This window comes from Pleurodeles waltl, chromosome 1_1 (genome assembly GCF_031143425.1).
Source record: "Pleurodeles waltl isolate 20211129_DDA chromosome 1_1, aPleWal1.hap1.20221129, whole genome shotgun sequence".
Classification (NCBI taxonomy): Eukaryota; Metazoa; Chordata; class Amphibia; order Caudata; family Salamandridae; genus Pleurodeles; species Pleurodeles waltl.
This window is the reverse complement of record NC_090436.1, coordinates 390941187-390955208: the sequence shown is the minus strand read 5'-3', so window position 1 is coordinate 390955208 and position 14022 is coordinate 390941187. Positions and strand designations below refer to the sequence as shown.

At 46.8% G+C, this 14022-nt stretch overlaps 1 protein-coding gene across 3 annotated transcripts in view; it reads right to left on the bottom strand.

Moving 5' to 3' along the window:
• The window catches only part of AP3B1 (adaptor related protein complex 3 subunit beta 1), a 1440584-nt gene that overhangs the window by 487109 nt on the left and 939453 nt on the right, over positions 1-14022 (bottom strand). The gene's annotated exons all lie outside the window — the stretch shown is intronic.

Sequence of the window (14022 nt, the reverse complement as noted above, 5' to 3'; positions counted from 1 at the left end):
CATATGTTTCAGAGCAAGGCAACACATGGCTGAGCCTTCATAATCACTTGCTGCTATAGTCAAAGTGGACATGATTGTTCTGAAGATTATGAATGATGCAGGCACTTAGAACGCACTTCTATGGGGAATATTTCTGGAAAAGATAGGAATGGAAGTTCTAGCTGGCCTTCATCTTTGCACTTCAAACGTACAGCAGCAATGTTAATTTTTCTGTGTAAAAATCTCAAATATATATAAGACTATCAGTTTTAGCTCCAACGTACTATCTTTTCATACATGACAAATGCTGCTTAGGGGCTACTTTATTCCTAATTACAAAGGCCATTGGGGTAAGGGTAGGGTTGGGAAGTGGGTAAGAACAAAGGGCAAGCTTGAGGGTTTCTTTTCTCCAAGAGGTGTTTCAAAGCTGTACGCAGTCTAGATTATAATGCGGTATTTTTTTAATAAAGTTTATACTCCAGTCTACAACTCCCAGTCATGTGGTTTCGATGCTCTCAAAAACATTACTATCAATCCTCCCTGTTCAACATCTCCAACACACACCCTCTTGCAAGATTTGTTTCAAGGACTAAGGGGTTACCAGGCTAATCTGATATCTGAGGAAACACCGCCAACTGGTCTTGTTTCCCGAGAGCTCTCATGTTCCAAACAGCTATAAAGTCTGAAGTGAATTGTGGGGAGGATTGACAAATTACCAGATAAATGAGACCTGGATTACAGATTTGGCCAGGACATCTCAATTTCTCAGTGTAACCTCAGGGTTTCACTAAGAAAACCTACTAGCTTATCACCCCTAGAGTTAAAGGGAGAGCTAGTTACATTAATTTCAGGGGCTTGGAGTTGTCGGGAGCTAGATAACAGTCATATGTAATGAAGCCCATAGTGTTTGTACAAGACACAAACTAGAATGTTGAAATGTGGATCAACTATTCAACATACAATCTGAAAAAAAATACAATATTCAGAAACAAAGACAGGTTTTGTCTTAGCCTGACCCGTTTATATGTAAAATTTCACTAAGTAAACATGAAAATGTTTCTTAAAATGCAGCAGAGTAAAATGGAAAAACAGAGTTAGTCTTAGATGAAAATAACAAGATACCCCTACTGTGGAAGCAAGGACAGTCAGTCCATAGACTGGAAAAAAAATATGGTCATAAATAAATCTGCCAAACTGACCAACTTTCCTGTGCTTGTTAACTGATCTTAACCGAATACAGGTTGTTTTTTGGGGGGGGGAACAACTGGTCAGTTGAAAATAATAATTAGTTTATGACACAATCCCCCTACAACTTAACTGCTTAAAGGCAAATTTATCAAAAGTCACAAGAAGGAACTTTAGCTTTGGAAGTAGATTTCATGTCTATACATGGACCGGTTAATATGAAAACAAAGAAAGAAACCACAGATGGAAAGAAAAAATTATTACTTTATCTCAATATGTAACAAAGGTGACAATTTGGGAGGCCAAAGAGGTTCCACAGCCAGAATATTTTATTTTGGATCACCATTAAGTACATACAAAAACACGATGTAAAACTAAAAATGGCACATAATGTGATGCTCCGTGTCTGTTTTCTTTAAAAAAACAAAACAGTTTTTGTCAGTATCCACTGATGTGTGTCCCGTTCAAAGGCATCAAATTCAAAGTGTTTAGTTTCAAGTCTTATTTACACTGGTTATGCTAGAAAGTCATTTTGTTTCCCTTAGAAGGGGAAAATCCTCCCAGCTCAATAGTCCTCAGTTCTTCTGAGGAGGGTAGAGTCCAGGATACCTTTACAGTTACAGATCTCCACTGGGAGTGTTGGCATGCAGAGAGAGAGAGATTAAATAGGTGAGTGACCAGGAAGTCTACGCATTCTCCAAGTGTTTTGCATGTCTGTTTTATACAGGGGAGAACAATGTCTTCCCAGACCTTCCCGTCTTTAGGTAGCTTCTGATTGGTGAAGAAGGACCCGGGCTCCTTGCCGAACCCACTCTCTGCCTTACCATTTGGTTGTTTGCTGTGGTGACCAACTCCTTTCTTTCTGGAAGGCAACTGGATTTGAGTGATTGCATACTTAGAGAAAACAACTGTTCCCTTTTATCTGAAGGACTTGAGCATACCCAGTAGGATATCAATCACAGGTCTCAGAGGATGACGACAGCATCTCCCAAGTCTGTGGCTTGCCAATAAGTTTGATATGGATTCCTACTCAGACTAAAAAATTGTCAATTTTAGTAACTAGAATTCTGCTGATCTGAGAAACTGCTGACTTCATATCTGCCCAAGAGGGACCATACTATCAACTGCGGAGATCACCATATTGCAATGACTTGTTTTAAGTCCTGGTGAACTGGGTGATTCCACAAATAAGTGTTCCAATGAAGAAGTGATGCATATCCTGAATACGCGCTGGGGTCCACATGTTCACACTACGATAAACAGTAAATAGGTCTTTAACTGACAGCTCATTCAAGTCATTGTTTCAACGAGTCAACTTGCAAACACTGAAATATACTTTTAAGATAACAACCGTCATAAGCTGCCCAATGCATTGGACAGGAAGCAGACCGATCCAACTGGCAAAAACAAGCTCCCACATTGGTTGTGGTGAAAAACAACAAAAGGGAATTTACATCCAACAAGCTCCAGAAAATGACACTTGACTAGTCCAGTAAAACAAGAAGATAAGCTACTTGTTTTAAGTAACAGTAAAAAGAATTAGGACGCGTAGTGCAAGCAACATATATGACAGTAAACAACATGAATTACAATGTCAATAAACAAAGGAAAGAAAATTCTAAGAGGAACAAAATAACCATATCAAGGTGACCACAATGAGTCAAACTGCCACATTTACTAAGGCCAGACAGAGGTGCAAAATATTGCACCTAGTAAGCAAAATAAGGTCTCTTACATGTCTGAATTTCATGACCTCTCTGTGAACGTGTGTAAGTTGTCTGAAAAGGTTTGACGATTTAAGGAGACTATAATCAGTAAGTGACCAGTCTGCCACAGAAGGAACGATGTGGAAAAGGTAAAGACAAATAAGCCTTCACCTGAGGGCTATTTCTTGGGTGAAAATCCATGCAGCATCTCAAGTTTGCTGCTGTGGTAAACTGATCCAATGACAAAATACCTCACTCCTGGAGAAGACAGAGGGATTCAGTTTCCACTGCTGATGTTCTGTAGGATGTGACTCATGGTATCTGGCCAACCACAGTCCACTTATATAAGGGGTTAAAGGAAAAGGAACATTCCATGTGTGACAGCTAGGAAAAACAGCTTCCATTCTTCAATAGAGAGGGGAAGGGAAATTTAGAAGGCTTGCCACTGTTCTCTAAGGGATTCATAAACGGTCATGTTCTAAATCTATAAAAACAACCATCTTTTAAATAACTACAGCGGCCAACAAAATAAAGAAAAAAATGTCCAACGTGTAGATTCAGCTGACTGAGATAAAGGAATGGCTCCAAGATGACTGCCTCACTCAAGTCCTGAACCTTTCACCTACAAATCAGTGACTGCAGGGCTGATACAACACAGAAATCCATTAGGCTATCAGGCAACAGTTCAGGAAACCTAAAAGGGGTTGGGCAACCTAAATGAGACCAGATCTCTTAAACCATGAGGGAATAAGTGTTAATCAACATTTCATCACATTTAATTAATAATAAGATTCCTTATTTCTTTGCCATCAACTTCTGGATGACTGCACGTTTTGAGCCATAACCAAATCACCTTGCTATCTGGGTTACCCCAAGAGAATCTGTGTTGCAGTGGACCTTGTAGGCATTAGACCAACAACTATTACAATAAGTTAATTACCTTTAAGGGTTGTCCCCCAGCTTTGATAATCTTTTGTTTCCTTAGAACTGGGTCATATACAGATTCAAATTATAGTTGCCCAAATCACAAGCTGTAGAAACCTGCAAAGCAGCTGAAGAGTTGCAGTATCATGGCCATAAGTTCTTGATCACCACTTGGCACACAGCATGATCTACCATCACATTAGCATCCAGGCAGTAATGCTTGCACTACCATTGGGACTATCTTGAGGTGTCCTCAAGCTTGATAGTCACCAAAGGGACATCAACCATGAAAGGTAATGTGGCTGACCCTCTCCCTCCTCATGTAGGCACTCTCCCAGAGAACTGTTTGTCTACCTTACGGTAGGTGGACTTGATGCAGTCCACTAACTACCTAGTTATGGTCCATAGCCAGCAGAAAGTTTTAGTGAGTTGAACATTTGTGGTTGACACAGGAAAAGATTTGCTCTACAGGTCCCAAAGTCTGTTATTTAACATCACATGGAAATGGTACAAGTTAAGTGTAAAAAATTATGTTACTGGTTGAGAAGGAGGAAGTCCCACTCAGGCAACAATTATAATCTTCCCTGGGCGAACCACAAAAGTCACTACATTAAGCAGTGCTTATCTCTCCGGTAGCTTTGCACAAGAAGCAGTCAGGCTTAACTGGAGGCAAAGTGTAAATTATGCAGCACACAAATAGAAATAAAACATCACAAGAAAAATCCTAAATCAATTTACAAAAAACAGAGTAAAGTTTAATAAATACAACGATACCAGCACTACAAAAATCCAAACATTAAGTCCTGAGATTTTTGAGTTTTTAAATGAAAATAGGACATAAAAGCACAAAGTGCCACTAGTGGTCATCTAATTGTGCTAGACCGGGGGAAGTCACAAGTTCAGGCTGACCACAATGATGTGTGGGAGGGACCAGATTAGTCCAGCTGATAACCCATCTTTTAAGTCTGGCGCAAGGAGTTCCGTTTGCAGGGGAGGATGCTGTGAAGACGCGGCTGAAGGTTGCAGACGGCTGTAGTATGAAGAGCAGGTCGGGTATCATGGACGCTCGTCACTGTAGTGTGTAGAGCCGGTCAAGGGTCACGGACAGTTGCTGCTGTAGCTGAGAATTGGTGGTGGTTGTTGTAGTGCAAAGTGCAAGTCTTTGTTGTCATTCCACACGAACAGTCATCAGCGAGCAGAACAGGCCCTTTTGCAGTCGCAAGGAGTTTTCACCTTTGCACTCAGGAGCTCACACTGATGCCAGCCAAGGGTCCAGGATCAGGGACCTGGGAGGTAAGGCACCTTTTTTTGGGATCAGGACTTACTCCAGCAGAGGCAGAGGCAGAGGCCTGCAGCAGGGCTAAGGCAAGCCAAATTGCAGATCCACTTGCTGCATGTCAGCTGCAAGGAGGTCTTCGAAGCTTGTTGTGTCCCTGCAGCTCACACAGGTTGTCAGACTAAGTGACCCTTGATGTCATTCTGGGTAGTCTGGGATGAAGGCAAGCAGGTCCAATCTTCCTTCGCAGACAGCAAGGCAGTTCTTCAAGTAGCAGATTAGCCCTCCACCACCAGGGAAGCCATTGTTCTGTAACTTCCACAGTTCCAGGAGAGTTCTGATGAGTGGCTTTGGAGGTCCAATATGTATACAGAGGGCCAGCTTTTGTGTGGAGAGACTCCTCGTCTTACTCTCACAACCAGACGTCAGACTGGATCCGGAGATTTTTTTCTTCGACCAATACCCTTGTGCGTCAGTAGGTGGCGTCGTCAACTCCAAGGGCATCGTTGGCATCGTAGTCGCCATGATGACGTCGGTAGTAGTACATAGAAACCGCCTCAGCTCACTGACATCAGTTTCTTTTCACAACTTTCCATGCCAAAGAGCAGAGCCGTGAAGAACACTGAGATTGGTGCGCCAGAGTGGGGAAGCCCTGTTCCTAGAAATCAGTTTGCAAGCAGGGAGGATTGGTGGGTCGGTAAGGAATCTGCAACTAGAATATGTCTCTACCAAATATATTGTTACTGAAGGTAAGTAACTTGCACATCTGCTAAAGACTTTTAGTTGCAGATTCCTTACCTTAGAATAGATACCCAAGCACTGTCATCCTTAGAGTTGGGCTGCAAACCAAGAACATACTAGAAAGACCAGCAGGATCGAACAACCAAAGTAGCCATCCCGACGGACATGACTGTCCAGGCAGTAACGTTTAGTAAACGTATGCAAGGAAGCCCACGTAGCTGCCTGGCAGATATCCAGGACAGGAATGCTGCATGCTAACGCAGCGGAAGCAGCAGTCACTCTGGTGGAATGAGCGTACAAGCCATTAGGGGGTTGCTTCTTGGCACATCTTGATGCAAAGAAGTACCCATCAAGAGATGGTATGTTTTTGCACCGCCTTCTCTTTCGTCGCACCCACATATCTAACGAAGAGTCGATTGTCCACCCGGAAATCTTTAGTACGATTAAGATAGAACACCAACTCTTTTTTTTAGGTACAGACAGTGGAGTCTCTCCTCCTCATGAGAATGAAGTGCAGGCACGTAAAAAGTAGGCAAGGTGATGGACTGGCCTACATGAAAAGATGCAACGACCCTGGGAAGAAAGGAAGCCTTTGTGCGTAACACCACTTTGTCGGGGTGCACAGACAAGTATGGGGGCTTTGAAGAAAGAGCATGAAGCTCAATCACTCTGCGAGCAGAACTCATGCCAACAAGAAAAACAGTCTTGAAAGTAAGTAGCTGTAATGGACAATTGTGCATCAGCTCAAAGGGAGTACAAATTAAGAAATTAAGCACAAGACTGAGGTCCCACTGAGGCATGATAAATGGAGTGGGAGGGAACAAATGGGTGAGACCCCTAAGAAATTAAACTGGCAAGAGGAGACTTAAAGAAAGAAGGCTGACCATGCAACCTAAGAAAGGTCAAAATAACCAATAAATATCCATTAAGGGTGCCCAAGGCAGAACCCTGCTGGCCTAAAGAAAGAGTGAACAAAAGAACCTCAGAAAGAGGAGCAGAGAGGGGGGTCAACAGATTTGTTGGAACACCATGCCACAACTTTATACCACTGACAGGCGTATACCGTTTTGGTGGAGGGACGCTTGGCTGCCAAGATAACATCACAGACTTCAAGAGGAAGGTCAAAAACTGTCAATTGCTGCTCCTCAATCTCTACGCATAAAGGTGGAGATTGGACAGGTTCGGGTGGAGAACCGTCCCCTACAGCTGCGACAGAAGATCCTCCCGAAGAGGCAGTTGGAGTGGAGGATTGGGGGCTATGCTCAATAGCTCTGGATACCATACTCTCCGTGCCCAGTCTGTAGCCACCAAGATAACCTGGGCCCGATCGTTCCTGATTTTCTTGAAAACTCTGGGCAGAAGTGGTATAGATGGAAAGGACGCCTGGAGTTCCACTCAAGACGAAAAGTGTCTCCGAACAAGTGCTGCCTTAGAAACTCCGATGCGTAAAACAGCTGACTTTGTGCGTTCTCTGCGGAGGCGAACAGATCTAACCAGGGCTCTCCCTACTGCTGAACTAGGCCTTGCGCAACCACCGGATGGAGACGCCATTCGTGATCGGCTACACATCAACAGCTGAGTTTGTCTGCTCTGGTGTTCAGAGAGCCTGCCATATGTTGAACCACCAGGCTGATGTGCCAGCCATGTCTAGAGGTGCTGTGCCTCCTGACAAAGGGTCCAGGACCCTACTCCGCCCTGTTTGTTGCAGTACCACATGGCGGTAGTGTTGTCTGTGAACACTTGCCCTACTTTCCCTTTGAGAGAGGGAAGAAATGCTTTCAGTGCAAGCCTGATCAACCAGAGCTCCAGAAGACTGATATGGAGCCCAAACTCTGCCAGAGACCAGAGGCCTCTGATCTCCGCCTCTCCCATGTGGCCGCCCCATCCCAGAAGTAATGCATCTGTCACTATGGATAGATCTGGCTGAGGAAGGGAGAGCAATCTGCTGTTGAACCAATGCGGATTCAAAAGCCATCACTGCAGGTCTTTCGCAGTCCCCTCCGAGATCTGGACCATGTCTGAGACATTTCCCTGTTGCTGTGCCCACTGGAACTTCAGGTCCCACTACAGAGCCTGCATATGCCATCTGACATGTGTCACTAGCAGGATGCAGAAGGCCATGAGGCCCAGCAGTCTCAGAGTCAGTCTCACCGAAACCCAAGACATAGGCTGAAAGATCGGAATCATAGCCTGAATATCTTGGATTCGCTTTTCGGGAAGATAGACATAAAACTGCATGTGTCCAGAACAACTCAGATGAAAGGGTGCATCTGAGAGGGAGTCAGGTGTGACTTCGGCACTTTTATAGTGAACTCCAAGCATGTGCAGGAGGTTCGCTGTAGTATGAAGGTGGAAGGTGACTTTCAGGGGGTGAGTCTGCCTTCAACAGCCAATCACAGAGGAAGGGGAAGACTGAGACCCCTAACCTGCGCAGATGAGCTGCAACCACCGCCATCACTTCAGTGAACACCTGAGGGGCGCTTGTAAGGCCAAAGGGGAGCATGGTAAACTGACAGTGCTCATGACCTACCACAAATCGTAGGTAACGTCTGTGGGCAGGCATGATGGGGATGTGGATAAGAGTCCTGCAAGTCCAACGCTACCATCCAGTCCCCTGGGTCTAAGGCAGACAGAACCTGAGCCATGGTGAGCATTTTGAATTTCTCCTTCTTGAGGAAGTAGATGAGGTCCCGAAGGTCTAGGATAAGACGTAAGCCCTTGTCCTTTTTCAGCACCAGAAAGTAGCGGGAATAACAACCCTGACCTACTTCTGGCACAGGGACCTTCTCTATAGCTCCCTTGGCCAAGAGAGCCGTGACTTCCTGGTGGAGAAGTGCAAAATGATCCTCCGGGAGTTGGCTGAGTGATGGAGGCATGGCCGGTGGGGGCAGATTTGAAAGGGAGGGAGTAGCCCTTTCGAACGATCTGCAAAACCCACCTGTCTGTAGTGATGGAGTCCCAGTGGTGCAGGTGATGGCGAATCCTGCCGCCAACTGGATCGGAGTGAGGGGATGGACTAGGAGGATTTGGAGGCTGCAGCGGGGGCAGAGGTGGACTGGGCAGACCTCTGGTTCCCTGTCCCACGCCTATGTGGGACTCCACATGCCTCAGACACGCAGCATGGGTGCATGGTGGCTGGGTGGGGGATGTGACAGGGAGCCCCCTCCGTGGCCACAAAAGGGGCGAAAATCGGACTGCTGGAGGCGACGGGCATCGGAAAGACCAAGGGACCGATCCGTAGCCCAGGAATCCTTGAATCTCTCCAAGGCCGAGTCCACTTTGCCTCCAAATAGACGGGAGCTATGAAAGGGCATGTCCATGAGAGACTGTTGGACATCCCCCGAAAAACCAGAAGTATGCAACCAGACGTGACGTCTCAAGGCCACCGTCGTAGCAACCGATCTGCCCAGAGAGTCGGTCGTGTCCAGCCCACATCAGATCGTGAACTTCGCTGCATCTCTCCCATCGTTGAGGGCTTGGGAGACGATAGCACGTGCCGCCTCCAGTATCTGCGGCAGAACTTGTGCAACCGTATCCTACAAAAGTGGGTATAGCGGCCCAAAAGGCATGCGGTGTTCACAGACCGCAGCACGAGACTGGACGAAGAAAGCGTCTTCTTCCCAAATTGTTCTAGCCTTTTTGATTCCCTATCCGGGGGTGCGGAAGGGAATGCGTCTGAGGAAGAGGAAGCCTAGATGAAAAGACTTTCAGGCGTGGGGTGTTTCGACAGGAATTTTGGGTTGTTCAGGGCGGGCCAATGGCAGCGTGCGATAGTCATATTCACAGGAGCCCCTGTGATGGGTTTGGACCAAGTAACCAAGAAAACACTTTGTGAAGATTTGTGAAGGGCTATGGCACAATTGTGGCACCCCTCAAAACTCACATCCAAAAAGGTAAACTGGACAGTCAGCTGTCAAAAGGTCTTTGACACCGTAAAAGACGACATGTGCTCAGAACCTGTTCTAAAAGCTCCAGAATACTCTAAACAGTTCTTTGTGCAGAGTGATACCTCTAAACATGGGATAGGAGCAGTCCTCTCCCAAATCGATGGTGGTGGCCATGACCAACCTGTTGCTTTTATTAGCAGCGGTGTTAACTCCCTGAGAGCAGTGTTTGGAGAGCCATTGAGAGTGAAGCCTTAGCTGTGGTTTGGTACCTGAAGATGAGCCCATACTTGCTTGGTTCTCACTTCCTAGTTTAAACTGCCCATAGGCGACTCAGGGGGCTGATGCAAATGAAAGGAGAAACCCCCAAGCTGTTAAGGTGGTCCACCTCCCTACAGGGAATGGACTTTACAGTGGAACACAGACCTGGCACTGACTAGTCAATGCAGATGTCCTTTCTAGGTTCATCCACCTAGAAGATGAAAACTCTCCTTAGAAGGATTAGTTTCATCCTCTTTCATTCGCGAGGGGGTCATGTAGGAAAGTGCCTCTTTTGACATGGTCAACACACACACACTTTTTGCCTGGTTTCTGGTGCAATTTCGACTGAAAGTGCACTGGGTACCTGCTAAACAGGTCCCATAATGCCAGATCTCTTTCCCCTAAAACTGCACTGTTGTTTTTCCCAAGTGGCAAACCTTTAGTTAACACGAAGTCCCTAGTAACTGTTACCTAAGGTATGGGGTACTAAAAGAAGGCCCCTGAGGGCTGCAGCACAAATTATGCCACTGTCAGGGACCAACTCACTAACTGCACACAGTGCTGCTTTCGCAGGCTGCGTGTCTTGGTGCAGAACTAAAATTAATACACGACATGGCACTCAGCGTGTGTGTTCTGTCCCCTTTAGACTGCATGCAATATATGCAAGTCACCCCCCTAGCTGGCCTTCCAGCCCTAAAGGCAGGGTGCATTTTATTACATGCGAGGGCATACCTGCATGAGCAGATATGCCCCTGCTATGTCTTTGTCGATTATCAGGCAAAGTAAGTGAACCGGGAAGCCATTTTAAGTACACATGCTGGACACTGGTCATTACAAGCTGCCCAGTGTAGGATGCTGGCTCAGTTTATGGTGTACAACTATGGTGTGGCACCCTATACTGAGTCCAGGGAACCCTTAGTGATAGTGAATAGAAGTCTAGATAGCAAAAGCTCTCTAGGTGTAGCTGAGGCGGGCAGCTAAAGCTTACCAGAAGGAATGTAAAGCACTAGCAATACCACAGTAGTCAAACAGTAACTTACTCACAAGAAAGAACCACACAAGTGTTGCAAAAATAAAGGACATCTTATTACAGCACTAATATTAGACTAACATTGGTATATCTCCCTTTGGAGATATCTACACACAGTAGGTACACAAAATAACCATCAGAAAGAGCATAAAAATACACAGGGCCCTATGGGAGGGCCAAACCATATACTAAAAAGTGGAATGTGCAATAGTGACCCCAACCAAGGTAAGTGTAGTAGTTATCTAGGGGCTGGGGGCAGATAGCAACACTGGAGGTAAGTACAGTACGTGTCCCCAGCAACCAGGTGCAAGGTAGTTACCCACCCAGTTGTCCCATAGGCTAGCACAGAGAGTAGTGGTTGGACTTTATGGCACTCAGGACCCTTCCCAGTGGACCCAGAGGAAACCAGCAGACAAGAGGAAACCAGCAGACAAGAGGAAGGATGGAAAGTGCCCCTACCCCAGGATACCCAGAAGACAGGAGTAACTACACCAGTGACCAGGATGCAGAGAGAAGAAGGTTCTCTCTCTGGTCAGTGGAAGCCTCAGATTGTCCAGTTACTGTCACGACCCATGGACCAGGCCAGTAAAAACCAGCAACGGATTCCAGATGTGGAGGACCTGCAAAGGAAGGGGACAGAGTCCAGTCTCCTTAGAGGTGCCCAGGTGGTGCATGTGGCAATGTCCACCCTCCTGAAGGTGAAGTTTCTGCAAGTCGGTAGAAGAAGTCCAGCTGCGGGGTCCAGGAGCAGCAGAAAATCCCAGGAGTCGCCTACAAGCTGTTCTTCAATGGTTGCCGGATTGCAAGAGGATCAGTAACCAGTCAGGTCACCAACAAGCACTGGCAAAAAGAAACAGGAGCTGAACAAGTGTTTGCCAAGTTTTGGGGACCAGCAAGGTCCAGGAGACTCTACCCAGGAAGTGGAGCCAGGGCTGACCCTCAGCATGCAGGAAGGCCAGCAGAAGTCGATGGAGACCCCACGAGTGACCCACAGGTGATAGACACATGGAGTCACAAGGTGGTCTCACCAGCACAAGACAGAAGTCCCACGTCGCAGAAGTAGCAGGACAGGGGCTGATCTTTGTGTTGCAGTGTGCTGGAGGCCTGGGCTTCTTGGTGTCTGAAGATCTACCGGAGGAAGAGTCAACAAGCCTTGGCAAGTGCAACAGTCACAATGCACATGGGTTCCAGTCCAGTTGCAGGAGGAGGGGTCCCCAGTCTCCCAAGTTGGTTAGAAGACAAGCAGGACCCAGAGGAGGCCACAGACTGACCACCTGTGTTGCAGACTCGTTGGATGTCGATGGGACAGCAGAGTTCACCAGCCGGTTGATGTTGTCTTGAGGTGCCTGCAGATGCAAGTAAGTGACTCGTTCACGCCAAGGGAGATTCCTTCGTGCTTCCTGGTGCTAGCAGAGTCCTTGTGACCCTTTAGGATGCACAGCCTTGAACGTTGCAGAATTCTTGCAGGATCCAGAGAAACAATGTTGCAATGGGAGCCTTCCCATCAGAAACAGATGTGTTTCGGTTCCAAAGCAGACCAGCAGCAGATCCAGAGGAGAGGAGGGGGAGATGTCTTGCAGAGTTCCTTGGAGAGTCTTGCTACACTCGGGGAGCGCTTAAGTAACCGAAAAAGGGGGTTGGTCCCTCCCTGAAGAGACCCACCTATCAGAGGAGGTCAGGGCCTGGCCTAACTAGTCAGATGCTCCTAGGGGCCTCTGCCCTTCATGTTTCTAAGATGGCAAAATCAAGTGGCCACCAGCAGAACTCTGTGCACCTCCCTAGGGGAGGAGCTGAACAGGGGGGTGGTCACTCCCCTGTCCTTTGTGTATTTTTAGGCCAAAGTGGGAAATGGGGGTTCCTGAACTGGTGTAAACCGGATTTTGCAAGGAGGGCACCAAATGTGCCCTTCAAAGCAGTCTGGTGGCACTCAGAGGCCACCCCACCCCTGCCCTTAGACACTTAATACACAGGGGGAGGTGGGCACATCACACCTTTCCCTTGTAGAAAATCCTTTGTTCTGCAGAACAGTGTCTGGGGTCAGCAGCAGCGTGGGCTGGCAGCTAGACCCCGAACGGCTGAACAGGCAGAACGGGGAGATCCTCTAAGGAACCCCCAGAGTACATGATATCATGCAACTAACACTGAAATTGGTGTAGTTGCATGATTCCAACATGTTTGATACGAAACATGCCTAGGTTCAGAGAAGCCATTATGTTGTTGAACCACTCGTGCTGACCAGTGTCCACTAAATACCTTAAGATGGCTTACACGCACTTACAGAGTCCAGGAATTGGCCTGCGGTCTGTAAAGGCAAATGCTCATGCAGGGGTACCCTCACACTTAGGGACATGCACCCTGCTCTTGGGCTGAAGGGCCTTCCAGAGGAGTGACATACTGTCTAAGTGCAGTGACTAGGTTTGGTGGTGAAAGGGTGCATGGACCATGCAAACACAGTTTGCATGGGCTCCCATGGGTGGCACAATACCTGCTGCAGATCATGAAGGACCCCTGATGTACCAATGCCTTGGATACCTAAGTACCATTTACTAGGAACTTACATGGGTGCACCAGTATGCCAACTGTGGGTGTAAAACGTTTAGCAGTAACCAAATTTAGGGGAGGGAGCGCAATGACTGGGGTCCTGATCCCAGTGAACAACAGTCTAAACACACTGACAAGCAAAAAGTGGGGGTAACTATGCCAGAATGATGACACTTGCCTACTAGCAGCTACAAGATGGCTTCAATGAAGATAGGGATGTTTGATATCAAACATTTTGTATTAATAAACCTTCACCGAATCCACTGAATGATTTATTAATACATGCATTTAGAGGGCAACTTAGAGGTGCCCCGGAAAACATCCCAATTCCTAGTGTGGACACTGACTTTTCAAAACCAGTGCAGCCACCTTAGACAGAGTTCTGGCCCCCTGAGGTGAGAGCTAAAACACTTGAGGGCTCAAAAGAAAGGCCAGCTCTGGGCAGAGTAGGTAACACCTCGTCCAGACAAGATGGATATTTCAGGGCGGGACCTT